The sequence below is a fragment of the Mixophyes fleayi genome, unplaced genomic scaffold (genome assembly GCF_038048845.1).
Source record: "Mixophyes fleayi isolate aMixFle1 unplaced genomic scaffold, aMixFle1.hap1 Scaffold_114, whole genome shotgun sequence".
NCBI lineage: Eukaryota > Metazoa > Chordata > Amphibia > Anura > Limnodynastidae > Mixophyes > Mixophyes fleayi.
The window spans coordinates 125,001-135,000 of record NW_027445912.1 but is presented as its reverse complement, the minus strand read 5'-3'; the positions used below and the strand labels follow the sequence as shown (position 1 = coordinate 135,000).

The 10,000-nt window shown below is 46.2% G+C and overlaps 14 non-coding genes and 29 pseudogenes across 14 annotated transcripts in view; all 43 read right to left on the bottom strand.

The window, feature by feature from the left end:
- LOC142113471 (5S ribosomal RNA) overlaps window positions 1-99 on the bottom strand; it is a 119-nt gene extending 20 nt beyond the window's left edge. The window contains exon 1 of the ribosomal RNA XR_012681584.1: window positions 1-99. This exon is cut by the window's left edge and continues 20 nt beyond it. This is a non-coding gene — a ribosomal RNA (5S ribosomal RNA).
- An 82-nt stretch (window positions 100-181) lies between these two features.
- On the bottom strand, window positions 182-300 carry LOC142113115 (5S ribosomal RNA). The gene has a single exon (XR_012681344.1). It is a non-coding gene; the product is annotated as a 5S ribosomal RNA (ribosomal RNA).
- Window positions 301-380: 80 nt separating this feature from the next.
- LOC142113072 (5S ribosomal RNA) lies at window positions 381-499 on the bottom strand (annotated as a pseudogene).
- Window positions 500-580: 81 nt separating this feature from the next.
- LOC142112857 (5S ribosomal RNA) lies at window positions 581-699 on the bottom strand (annotated as a pseudogene).
- Window positions 700-782: 83 nt separating this feature from the next.
- LOC142113576 (5S ribosomal RNA) lies at window positions 783-901 on the bottom strand (annotated as a pseudogene).
- A 241-nt stretch (window positions 902-1,142) lies between these two features.
- On the bottom strand, window positions 1,143-1,261 carry LOC142113133 (5S ribosomal RNA; annotated as a pseudogene).
- Window positions 1,262-1,541: 280 nt separating this feature from the next.
- LOC142112903 (5S ribosomal RNA) lies at window positions 1,542-1,660 on the bottom strand (annotated as a pseudogene).
- An 80-nt stretch (window positions 1,661-1,740) lies between these two features.
- Window positions 1,741-1,859, bottom strand: LOC142113293 (5S ribosomal RNA). Its single transcript, XR_012681406.1, has one exon. It is a non-coding gene; the product is annotated as a 5S ribosomal RNA (ribosomal RNA).
- An 80-nt stretch (window positions 1,860-1,939) lies between these two features.
- On the bottom strand, window positions 1,940-2,058 carry LOC142113009 (5S ribosomal RNA; annotated as a pseudogene).
- Window positions 2,059-2,139: 81 nt separating this feature from the next.
- LOC142113336 (5S ribosomal RNA) lies at window positions 2,140-2,258 on the bottom strand. The gene has a single exon (XR_012681449.1). It is a non-coding gene; the product is annotated as a 5S ribosomal RNA (ribosomal RNA).
- A 239-nt stretch (window positions 2,259-2,497) lies between these two features.
- Window positions 2,498-2,616, bottom strand: LOC142113657 (5S ribosomal RNA; annotated as a pseudogene).
- Window positions 2,617-2,697: 81 nt separating this feature from the next.
- Window positions 2,698-2,816, bottom strand: LOC142113158 (5S ribosomal RNA; annotated as a pseudogene).
- Window positions 2,817-2,896: 80 nt separating this feature from the next.
- On the bottom strand, window positions 2,897-3,015 carry LOC142113442 (5S ribosomal RNA). Its single transcript, XR_012681555.1, has one exon. It is a non-coding gene; the product is annotated as a 5S ribosomal RNA (ribosomal RNA).
- A 241-nt stretch (window positions 3,016-3,256) lies between these two features.
- Window positions 3,257-3,375, bottom strand: LOC142113081 (5S ribosomal RNA; annotated as a pseudogene).
- Window positions 3,376-3,455: 80 nt separating this feature from the next.
- On the bottom strand, window positions 3,456-3,574 carry LOC142113209 (5S ribosomal RNA; annotated as a pseudogene).
- An 81-nt stretch (window positions 3,575-3,655) lies between these two features.
- LOC142113203 (5S ribosomal RNA) lies at window positions 3,656-3,774 on the bottom strand. Its single transcript, XR_012681360.1, has one exon. It is a non-coding gene; the product is annotated as a 5S ribosomal RNA (ribosomal RNA).
- An 81-nt stretch (window positions 3,775-3,855) lies between these two features.
- On the bottom strand, window positions 3,856-3,974 carry LOC142113334 (5S ribosomal RNA). The gene has a single exon (XR_012681447.1). It is a non-coding gene; the product is annotated as a 5S ribosomal RNA (ribosomal RNA).
- A 237-nt stretch (window positions 3,975-4,211) lies between these two features.
- On the bottom strand, window positions 4,212-4,330 carry LOC142112902 (5S ribosomal RNA; annotated as a pseudogene).
- Window positions 4,331-4,410: 80 nt separating this feature from the next.
- LOC142113730 (5S ribosomal RNA) lies at window positions 4,411-4,529 on the bottom strand (annotated as a pseudogene).
- A 239-nt stretch (window positions 4,530-4,768) lies between these two features.
- LOC142112961 (5S ribosomal RNA) lies at window positions 4,769-4,887 on the bottom strand (annotated as a pseudogene).
- An 81-nt stretch (window positions 4,888-4,968) lies between these two features.
- LOC142112962 (5S ribosomal RNA) lies at window positions 4,969-5,087 on the bottom strand (annotated as a pseudogene).
- Window positions 5,088-5,168: 81 nt separating this feature from the next.
- On the bottom strand, window positions 5,169-5,287 carry LOC142113417 (5S ribosomal RNA). The gene has a single exon (XR_012681531.1). It is a non-coding gene; the product is annotated as a 5S ribosomal RNA (ribosomal RNA).
- Window positions 5,288-5,527: 240 nt separating this feature from the next.
- LOC142113135 (5S ribosomal RNA) lies at window positions 5,528-5,646 on the bottom strand (annotated as a pseudogene).
- An 80-nt stretch (window positions 5,647-5,726) lies between these two features.
- On the bottom strand, window positions 5,727-5,845 carry LOC142113467 (5S ribosomal RNA). The gene has a single exon (XR_012681579.1). It is a non-coding gene; the product is annotated as a 5S ribosomal RNA (ribosomal RNA).
- Window positions 5,846-5,926: 81 nt separating this feature from the next.
- Window positions 5,927-6,045, bottom strand: LOC142113631 (5S ribosomal RNA; annotated as a pseudogene).
- A 79-nt stretch (window positions 6,046-6,124) lies between these two features.
- LOC142112896 (5S ribosomal RNA) lies at window positions 6,125-6,243 on the bottom strand. Its single transcript, XR_012681306.1, has one exon. It is a non-coding gene; the product is annotated as a 5S ribosomal RNA (ribosomal RNA).
- An 80-nt stretch (window positions 6,244-6,323) lies between these two features.
- On the bottom strand, window positions 6,324-6,442 carry LOC142112853 (5S ribosomal RNA; annotated as a pseudogene).
- Window positions 6,443-6,523: 81 nt separating this feature from the next.
- Window positions 6,524-6,642, bottom strand: LOC142113736 (5S ribosomal RNA; annotated as a pseudogene).
- Window positions 6,643-6,723: 81 nt separating this feature from the next.
- On the bottom strand, window positions 6,724-6,842 carry LOC142113064 (5S ribosomal RNA; annotated as a pseudogene).
- A 79-nt stretch (window positions 6,843-6,921) lies between these two features.
- Window positions 6,922-7,040, bottom strand: LOC142113341 (5S ribosomal RNA). The gene has a single exon (XR_012681455.1). It is a non-coding gene; the product is annotated as a 5S ribosomal RNA (ribosomal RNA).
- Window positions 7,041-7,121: 81 nt separating this feature from the next.
- On the bottom strand, window positions 7,122-7,240 carry LOC142113317 (5S ribosomal RNA). The gene has a single exon (XR_012681431.1). It is a non-coding gene; the product is annotated as a 5S ribosomal RNA (ribosomal RNA).
- An 80-nt stretch (window positions 7,241-7,320) lies between these two features.
- Window positions 7,321-7,439, bottom strand: LOC142113673 (5S ribosomal RNA; annotated as a pseudogene).
- An 81-nt stretch (window positions 7,440-7,520) lies between these two features.
- Window positions 7,521-7,639, bottom strand: LOC142113059 (5S ribosomal RNA; annotated as a pseudogene).
- Window positions 7,640-7,720: 81 nt separating this feature from the next.
- On the bottom strand, window positions 7,721-7,839 carry LOC142112835 (5S ribosomal RNA; annotated as a pseudogene).
- An 81-nt stretch (window positions 7,840-7,920) lies between these two features.
- Window positions 7,921-8,039, bottom strand: LOC142113031 (5S ribosomal RNA; annotated as a pseudogene).
- Window positions 8,040-8,122: 83 nt separating this feature from the next.
- Window positions 8,123-8,241, bottom strand: LOC142113526 (5S ribosomal RNA; annotated as a pseudogene).
- Window positions 8,242-8,482: 241 nt separating this feature from the next.
- On the bottom strand, window positions 8,483-8,601 carry LOC142113639 (5S ribosomal RNA; annotated as a pseudogene).
- Window positions 8,602-8,882: 281 nt separating this feature from the next.
- Window positions 8,883-9,001, bottom strand: LOC142113051 (5S ribosomal RNA; annotated as a pseudogene).
- An 83-nt stretch (window positions 9,002-9,084) lies between these two features.
- Window positions 9,085-9,203, bottom strand: LOC142113741 (5S ribosomal RNA; annotated as a pseudogene).
- Window positions 9,204-9,284: 81 nt separating this feature from the next.
- Window positions 9,285-9,403, bottom strand: LOC142113175 (5S ribosomal RNA; annotated as a pseudogene).
- Window positions 9,404-9,482: 79 nt separating this feature from the next.
- LOC142113328 (5S ribosomal RNA) lies at window positions 9,483-9,601 on the bottom strand. Its single transcript, XR_012681442.1, has one exon. It is a non-coding gene; the product is annotated as a 5S ribosomal RNA (ribosomal RNA).
- Window positions 9,602-9,682: 81 nt separating this feature from the next.
- LOC142113489 (5S ribosomal RNA) lies at window positions 9,683-9,801 on the bottom strand. The gene has a single exon (XR_012681590.1). It is a non-coding gene; the product is annotated as a 5S ribosomal RNA (ribosomal RNA).
- An 80-nt stretch (window positions 9,802-9,881) lies between these two features.
- On the bottom strand, window positions 9,882-10,000 carry LOC142113085 (5S ribosomal RNA; annotated as a pseudogene).

Genomic DNA, 10,000 nt, shown 5'->3' with positions numbered 1-10,000 from the left:
CCCAGGTGGTCTCCCATCCAAGTACTAACCAGGCCAGGCCCTGCTTAGCTTCCAAGATCAGATGAGATTGGGCTTGTCCAGGGTGGTGTGGCTGTAGGTATTGGTTATCTAATGACCTACATCACTTATACATTTTAAAACCAGCATTGAAGGAAGCCGGAACAAGAGAGAAAAAAAAAAAGGCCTACAGCACCTGGTATTCCCAGGTGGTCTCCCATCCAAGTACTAACCAGGCCAGGCCCTGCTTAGCTTCCAAGATCAGACGAGATTGGGCTTGTTCAGGGTGGTGTGGCTGTAGGCATTGGTTTCCTATTGACCTATATCTCTTATACATCTCAAAACCAGCATTGAAGGAGGCCGGAACAAGAGAGAAAAAAAAAAGCCTACTGCACCTGGTATTTCCAGGTGGTCTCCCATCCAAGTACTAACCAGGCCAAGCCCTGCTTAGCTTCCAAGATCAGACGAAATTGGGCTTGTTCAGGGTGTTGTGGCTGTAGGTATTGGTTTCCTATTGACCTACATCTCTTATAGATCTCAAAACCAGCATTGAAGAAAGTCGGAACAAGAGAGAAAAAAAAAGGGCCTACAGCACCTGGTATTCCCAGGTGGTCTCGCATCCAAGTACTAACCAGGCCTGGCTCTGCTTAGCTTCCAAGATCAGACGAGATTGGGCTTGTTCAGGGTGGTGTGGCTGTAGGTATTGTTTGCCTATTGACCTACATCTCTTATACATCTAAAAACCAGCATTGAAGGAAGCCGGAACAAGAGAGAAAAAAAAAAAAGGCCTACAGCACCTGGTATTCCCAGGTGGTCTCCCATTCAAGTACTAACCAGGCCCGTCACTGCTTAGCTTCCAAGATCAGACGAGATTGAGCTTGTTCAGGGTGGTGTGGCTGTAGGTATTGGTTTCCTAATGACCTACATCACTTATACATCTCAAAACCAGCATTGAAGGAAGCCAGAACAAGAGAGAAAAAAAAAAGTACTAACCAAGCCCGGACCTGCTTAGCTTTCAAGATCAGACGAGATTGGGCTTGTTCAGGGTGGTGTGGCTGTAGGTATTGGTTCCCTATTGACCTACATCTCATATACATCTCAAAACCAGCATTGAAGGAAGTCGGAACAAGAGAGAAAAAAAAAAATGCCTACAGCACCTGGTATTCCCAGGTGGTCTCGCATCCAAGTACTAACCTGGCCCGGCTCTGCTTAGCTTCCAAGATCAGACAAGATTGGGCTTGTTCAGGGTGTTGCGGCTGTAGGATTTGGTTTCCTAATGACCTACATCACTTATACATCTGAAAACCAGCATTGAAGGAAGCCGGATCAAAAGAGAAAAAAAAAGGCCTACAGCACCTGATATTCCCAGGTGGTCTCCCATCCATGTACTAACTAGGCCTGGCGCGGCTTATCTTTCAAGATCAGATGAGATTGTGCTTGTTCAAGGTGGAGTGGCTGTAGGTATTAGTTTCCTATTGACCTACATCTCTTATACATCTCAAAACCAGCATTGAAGGAAGCCGGAAAAGAGAGGAAAAAAAAAATGCCTACAGCACCTGGTATTCCCAGGTGGTCTCACATCCAAGTACTAACCAGGCCCGGCTCTGCTTAGCTTCCAAGATCAGACGAGATTGGGCTTGTTCAGGGTGTTGTGGCTGTAGGATTTGGTTTCCTAATGACCTACATCACTTATACATCTGAAAACCAGCATTGAAGGAAGCCGGATCAAAAGAGAAAAAAAAAGGCCTACAGCACCTGGTATTCCCAGGTGGTCTCCCATCCAAGTACTAACCAGGCCCGGCCCTGTTTCGCTTCCAAGATCAGACGAGATTGGGCTTGTTCAGGGTGGTGTGGCTGTAGGTATTGGTTTCCTATTGACCTACATCTCTTATACATCTCAAAACCAGCATTGAAGGAGGCCGGAACAAGAGAGAAAAAAAAAAGCCTACAGCATCTGGTATTTCCTTGTGGTCTCCCATCCAAGTGCTATCCAGGCCCAGCCCTGCTTAGCTTCCAAGATCAGACGAGATTGGGATTGTACAGGGTGGTGTGGCTGTAGGTGTTTTTTTCCCATTGACCTACATCTCTTATACATCTAAAAACAAGCATTGAAGGAAGCCGGAACAAGAGAAAAAAAAAAAAGGCCTACAGCACCTGGTATTCCCAGGTGGTCTCCCATCCAAGTACTAACCAGGCCAGGCCCTGCTTAGCTTCCAAGATCAGATGAGATTGGGCTTGTCCAGGGTGGTGTGGCTGTAGGTATTGGTTTTCTAATGACCTACATCACTTATACATTTTAAAACCAGCATTGAAGGAAGCCAGAACAAGAGAGAAAAAAAAAAGTACTAACCAGGCCCGGACCAGCTTAGCTTTCAAGATCAGACGAGATTGGGCTTGTTCAGGGTGGTGTGGCTGTAGGCATTGGTTTCTTATTGACCTATATCTCTTATACATCTCAAAACCAGCATTGAAGGAGGCCGGAACAAGAGAGAAAAAAAAAAGCCTACTGCACCTGGTATTTCCAGGTGGTCTCCCATCCAAGTACTAACCAGGCCCAGCCCTGCTTAGCTTCCAAGATCAGACGAAATTGGGCTTGTTCAGGGTGGTGTGGCTGTAGGTATTGGTTTCATATTGACCTACATCTCTTATAGATCTCAAAACCAGCATTGAAGAAAGTCGGAACAAGAGAGAAAAAAAAAGGGCCTAAAGCACCTGGTATTCCCAGGTGGTCTCGCATCCAAGTACTAACCAGGCCTGGCTCTGCTTAGCTTCCAAGATCAGACAAGATTGGGCTTGTTCAGGGTGGTGTGGCTGTAGGTATTGTTTGCCTATTGACCTACATCTCTTATACATCTAAAAACCAGCATTGAAGGAAGCCGGAACAAGAGAGAAAAAAAAAGGCCTACAGCACCTGGTATTCCCAGGTGGTCTCCCATTCAAGTACTAACCAGGCCCGTCACTGCTTAGCTTCCAAGATCAGACGAGATTGGGCTTGTTCAGGGTGGTGTGGCTGTAGGTATTGGTTTCCTAATGACCTACATCACTTATACATCTCAAAACCAGCATTGAAGGAAGCCAGAACAAGAGAGAAAAAAAAAAGTACTAACCAAGCCCGGACCTGCTTAGCTTTCAAGATCAGACGAGATTGGGCTTGTTCAGGGTGGTGTGGCTGTAGGTATTGGTTCCCTATTGACCTACATCTCATATACATCTCAAAACCAGCATTGAAGGAAGTCGGAACAAGAGAGAAAAAAAAAAATGCCTACAGCACCTGGTATTCCCAGGTGGTCTCGCATCCAAGTACTAACCAGGCCCGGCTCTGCTTAGCTTCCAAGATCAGACGAGATTGGGCTTGTTCAGGGTGTTGCGGCTATAGGATTTGGTTTCCTAATGACCTACATCACTTATACATCTGAAAACCAGCATTGAAGGAAGCCGGATCAAAAGAGAAAAAAAAAGGCCTACAGCACCTGATATTCCCAGGTGGTCTCCCATCCATGTACTAACTAGGCCTGGCGCTGCTTATCTTTCAAGATCAGATGAGATTGTGCTTGTTCAAGGTGGAGTGGCTGTAGGTATTAGTTTCCTATTGACCTACATCTCTTATACATCTCAACACCAGCATTGAAGGAAGCCAGAACAAGAGAGAAAAAAAAAATGCCTACAGCACCTAGTATTCCCAGGTGGTCTCCCATCCAAGTACTAACCAGGCCCGGCCCTGCTTAGCTTCCAAGATCAGATGAGATTGGGCTTGTTCAGGGTGGTGTGGCTGTAGGTATTGTTTTCATATTGACCTACATCTCTTATACATCTAGAAACCAGCATTGAAGGAAGCCGGAACAAGAGAGAAGAAAAAAAGGCCTACAGCACCTGGTATTCCCAGGTGGTCTCCCATCCAAGTACTAACCAGGCCAGGCCCTGCTTAGCTTCCAAGATCAGATGAGATTGGGCTTGTCCAGGGTGGTGTGGCTGTAGGTATTTGTTTTCTAATGACCTACATCACTTATACATTTTAAAACCAGCATTGAAGGAAGCCAGAACAAGAGAGAAAAAAAGTACTAACCAGGCCCGGACCTGCTTAGCTTTCAAGATCAGACGAGATTGGGCTTGTTCAGGGTGGTGTGGCTGTAGGCATTGGTTTCCTATTGACCTATATCTCTTATACATCTCAAAACCAGCATTGAAGGAAGCCGGAAAAGAGAGAAAAAAAAAAATGCCTACAGCACCTGGTATTCCCAGGTGGTCTCACATCCAAGTACTAACCAGGCCCGGCTCTGCTTAGCTTCCAAGATCAGACGAGATTGGGCTTGTTCAGGGTGTTGTGGCTGTAGGATTTGGTTTCCTAATGACCTACATCACTTATACATCTGAAAACCAGCATTGAAGGAAGCCGGATCAAAAGAGAAAAAAAAAGGCCTACAGCACCTGATATTCCCAGGTGGTCTCCCATCCATGTACTAACTAGGCCTGGCCCTGCTTAGCTTCCAAGATCAGATGAGATTGGGCTTGTCCAGGGTGGTGTGGCTGTAGGTATTTGTTTTCTAATGACCTACATCACTTATACATTTTAAAACCAGCATTGAAGGAAGCCAGAACAAGAGAGAAAAAAAAAAGTACTAACCAGGCCCGGACCTGCTTAGCTTTCAAGATCAGATGAGATTGGGCTTGTTCAGGGTGGTGTGGCTGTAGGCATTGGTTTCCTATTGACCTATATCTCTTATACATCTCAAAACCAGCATTGCAGGATGCCGGAACAAGAGAGAAAAAAAAAAGCCTACTGCACCTGGTATTTCCAGGTGGTCTCCCATGCAAGCACTAACCAGGCCCAGCCCTGCTTAGCTTCCAAGATCAGACGAAATTGGGCTTGTTCAGGGTGGTGTGGCTGTAGGTATTGGTTTCCTATTGACCTACATCTCTTATAGATCTCAAAACCAGCATTGAAGAAAGTCGGAACAAGAGAGAAAAAAAAAGGGCCTACAGCACCTGGTATTCCCAGGTGGTCTTGCATCCAAGTACTAACCAGGCCTGGCTCTGCTTAGCTTCCAAGATCAGACGAGATTGGGCTTGTTCAGGGTGGTGTGGCTGTAGGTATTGTTTTCCTATTGACCTACATCTCTTATACATCTAAAAACCAGCATTGAAGGAAGCCGGAACAAGAGAGAAAAAAAAAAGGCCTACAGCACCTGGTATTCTCAGGTGGTCTCCCATCCAAGTACTAACCAGGCCCGTCACTGCTTAGCTTCCAAGATCAGACGAGATTGGGCTTGTTCAGGGTGGTGTGGCTGTAGGTATTGGTTTCCTAATGACCTACATCACTTATACATCTCAAAACCAGCATTGAAGGAAGCCAGAACAAGAGAGAAAAAAAAAAGTACTAACCAGGCCCGGACCTGCTTAGCTTTCAAGATCAGATGAGATTGGGCTTGTTCAGGGTGGTGTGGCTGTAGGTATTGGTTCCCTATTGACCTACATCTCTTATACATCTCAAAACCAGCATTGAAGGAAGTCGGAACAAGATAGAAAAAAAAAATGCCTACAGCACCTGGTATTCCCAGGTGGTCTCGCATCCAAGTACTAACCAGGCCCGGCTCTGCTTAGCTTCCAAGATCAGACGATATTGGGCTTGTTCAGGGTGTTGTGGCTGTAGGATTTGGTTTCCTAATGACCTACATCACTTATACATCTGAAAACCAGCATTGAAGGAAGCCGGATCAAAAGAGAAAAAAAAAGGCCTACAGCACCTGATATTCCCAGGTGGTCTCCCATCCAAGTACTAACCAGGTCTGGCCCTGCTTAGCTTCCAAGATCAGATGAGATTGGGCTTGTTCAGGGTGGTGTGGCTGTAGGTATTGTTTTCATATTGACCTACATCTCTTATACATCTAGAAACCAGCATTGAAGGAAGCCGGAACAAGAGAGAAGAAAAAAAGGCCTACAGCACCTGGTATTCCCAGGTGGTCTCCCATCCAAGTACTAACCAGGCCTGGCTCTGCTTAGCTTTCAAGATCAGATGAGATTGGGCTTATTCAGGGTGGTGTGGCTGTAGGTATGGGTTTCCTATTGACCTACATCTCTTATACATCTCAAAACCAGCATTGAAGGAGGCCGGAACAAGAGAGAAAAAAAAAGCCTACAGCACCTGGTATTTCCAGGTGGTCTCCCATCCAAATACTAACCAGGCCCAGCCCTGCTTAGCTTCCAAGATCAGACGAGATTGGGCTTGTTCAGGGTGGTGTGGCTGTAGGTATTGGTTTCCTATTGACATACATCTCTTATACATCTAAAAACAAGCATTGAAGGAAGCCGGAACAAGAGAGAAAAAAAAAAGCCTATAGCACCTGATATTCCCAGGTGGTCTCCCATCCAAGTACTAACCACGCCTAGCCCTGCTTAGCTTCCAAGATCAGACGAGATTGGGCTTGTTCAGGGTGGTGTGGCTGTAGGTATTGGTTTCCTAATGACCTACATCACTTATACATCTCAAAATAAGCATTGAAGGAAGCCGGAACAAGAGAGGGAAAAAAAAGGCCTACAACACCTGGTATTGCCAGGTGGTCTCCCATCCAAGTACTAACCAGGCCTGGCCCTGCTTAGCTTCCAAGATCAGACGAGATTGGGCTTGTTCAGGGTGGTGTGGCTGTAGGTATTGGTTTCCTATTGACCTACATCTCTTATACATCTCAAAACCAGCATTGAAGGAAGCCGGAACAAGAGAGAAAAAAAAAAGGCCTACAGCACCTAGTATTCCCAGGTGGTCTCCCATCAAAGTACTAACCAGGTCCGGCCCTGCTTAGCTTCCAAGATCAAACGAGATTGGGCTTGTTCAGAGATGTGTAGCTGTAGCTATTGGTTTTATATTGACCTACATCTCTTATAATCTCAAAACCAGCATTGAAGGAAGCCGGAACAAGAGAAAAAAAAAAAGGCCTACAGCACCTGGTATTCCCAGGTGGTCTCCCACCCAAGTACTAACCAGGCCCGGCCCTGCTTAGCTTCCAAGATCAGATGAGATTGGGCTTGTTCAGGGTGGTGTGGCTGTAGGTATTGTTTTCTTATTGACCTACATCTCTTATACATCTAGAAACCAGCATTGAAGGAAGCCGGAACAAGAGAGAAGAAAAAAAGGCCTACAGCACCTGGTATTCCCAGGTGGTCTCCCATCCAAGTACTAACCAGGCCCGGCTCTGCTTAGCTTCCAAGATCAGACGAGATTGGGCTTGTTCAGGGTGGTGTGGCTGTAGGTATTGGTTTCCTATTGACCTACATCTCTTATACATCTAAAAACAAGCATTGAAGGAAGCCGGAACAAGAGAGAAAAAAAAAGGCCTACAGCACCTGGTATTCCCAGGTGGTCTCTCATCCAAGTACTAACCAGGCCTGGCCCTGCTTAGCTTCCAAGATCAGACGAGATTGGGCTTGATCAGGGTGGTGTGGCTGTAGGTATTGGTTTCCTAATGACCTACATCACTTATACATCTCAAAATAAGCATTGAAGGAAGCCGGAACAAGAGAGGGAAAAAAAAGGCCTACAACACCTGGTATTCCCAGGTGGTCTCCCATTCAAGTACTAACTAGGCCCGGCGCTGCTTATCTTTCAAGATCAGACGAGATTGTGCTTGTTCAAGGTGGAGTGGTTGTAGGTATTGGCTTTCTATTGACCTACATCTCTTATACATCTCAAAACCAGCATTGAAGGAAGCCGGAACAAGAGAGATAAAAAAAAGGCCTACAGCAGCTGGTATTGCCAGGTGGTCTCCCATCCAAGTACTAACCAGGCCCGGCCCCGCTTAGCTTCCAAGATCAGACGAGATTGGGCTTGTTCAGGGTGGTTTGGCTGTAGGTATTGGTTTCCTATTGACCTACATCTCTTATACATCTCAAAACCAGCATTGAAGGAAGCCGGAACAAGAGAGAAAAAAAAAAGGCCTACAGCACCTAGTATTCCCAGGTGGTCTCCCATCAAAGTACAAACCAGGTCCGGCCCTGCTTAGCTTCCAAGATCAAACGAGATTGGGCTTGTTCAGAGATGTGTAGCTGTAGGTATTGGTTTTGTCTTGACCTACATCTCTTATACATCTAAAAACAAGCAAGGAAGGAAGCCGGAACAAGAGAGAAAAAAAAAAAAGGCCTACAGCACCTGGTATTCCCAGGTGGTCTCCCATCCAAGTACTAACCAGGCCCGGCCCTGCTTAGCTTCCAATATCAGACGAGATTGGGCTTGTCTAGGGTGGTGTGGCTGTAGGTATTGGCTTTCTAATGACCTACATCACTTATACATTTTAAAACCAGCATTGAAGGAAGCCAGAACAAGAGAGAAAAAAAAAAGTACTAACCAGGCCCGGACCTGCTTAGCTTTCAAGATCAGACGAGATTGTGCTTGTTCAAGGTGGAGTGGTTGTAGGTATTGGTTTCCTGCTGACCTACATCTCTTATACATCTCAAAACCAGCATTGAAGGAAGCCGGAACAAGAGAGATAAAAAAAAAGGCCTACAGCACCTGGTATTCCCAGGTGGTCTCCCACCCAAGTACTAACCAGTCCTGGCCCTGCTTAGCTTCCAAGATCAGATGAGATTGGGCTTGTTCAGGGTGGTGTGGCTGTAGGTATTGTTTTCCTATTGACCTACATCTCTTATACATCTAGAAACCAGCATTGAAGGAAGCCGGAACAAGAGAGAAGAAAAAAAGGCCTACAGCACCTGGTATTCCCAGGTGGTCTCCCATCCATGTACTAACTAGGCCTGGCGCGGCTTATCTTTCAAGATCAGACGAGATTGTGCTTGTTCAAGGTGGAGTGGCTGTACGTATTAGTTTCCTATTGACCTACATCTCTTATACATCTCAACACCAGCATTGAAGGAAGCCAGAACAAGAGAGAAAAAAAAAAGGACTACAGCACCTGGTATTCCCAGGTGGTCTCCCATCCAAGTACTAACCAGGCCGGGCTCTGCTTAGCTTCCAAGATCAGACGAGATTGGGCTTGTTCAAGGTGGAGTGGTTGTAGGTATTGGCTTGCTATTGACCTACATCTCTTATACATCTCAAAACCAGCATTGAAGGAAGCCGGAACAAGAGAGATTAAAAAAAAAGGCCTACAGCAGCTGGTATTGCCAGGTGGTCTCCCATCCAAGTACTAACCAGGCCCGGCCCTGCTTAGCTTCCAAGATCAGACGAGATTGGGCTTGTTCAGGGTGGTGTGGCTGTAGGTATTGGTTTCCTAATGACCTACATCTCTTATACATCTCAAAACCAGCATTGAAGGAAGCCGGAACAAGAGAGAAAAAAAAAAGGCCTACAGCACCTAGTATTCCCAGGTGGTCTCCCATCAAATTACAAACCAGGTCCGGCCCTGCTTAGCTTCCAAGATCAAACGAGATTGGGCTTGTTCAGAGATGTGTAGCTGTAGGTATTGGTTTTGTATTGACCTACATCTCTTATAATCTCAAAACCAGCATTGAAGGAAGCCGGAACAAGAGAGAAAAAAAAAGGCCTACAGCACCTGGTATTCCCAGGTGGTCTCCCACCCAAGTACTAACCAGGCCCGGCCCTGCTTAGCTTCCAAGATCAGATGAGATTGGGCTTGTTCAGGGTGGTGTGGCTGTAGGTATTGTTTTCCTATTGACCTACATCTCTTATACATCTAGAAACCAGCATTGAAGGAAGCCGGAACAAGAGAGAAGAAAAAAAGGCCTACAGCACCTGGTATTCCCAGGTGGTCTCCCATCCAAGTACTAACCAGGCCCGGCTCTGCTTAGCTTCCAAGATCAGATGAGATTGGGCTTGTTCAGGGTGGTGTGGCTGTAGGCAATGGCTTCCTATTGACCTACATCTCTTATACATCTCAAAACCAGCATTGAAGGAGGCCGGAACAAGAGAGAAAAAAAAAAGCCTACAGCACCTGCTATTTCCAGGTGGTCTACGTTCCAAGTACTATCCAGGCCCAGCCCCGCTTAGCTTCCAAGATCAGACGAGATTGGGCTTGTTCAGGGTGGTGTGGCTGTAGGT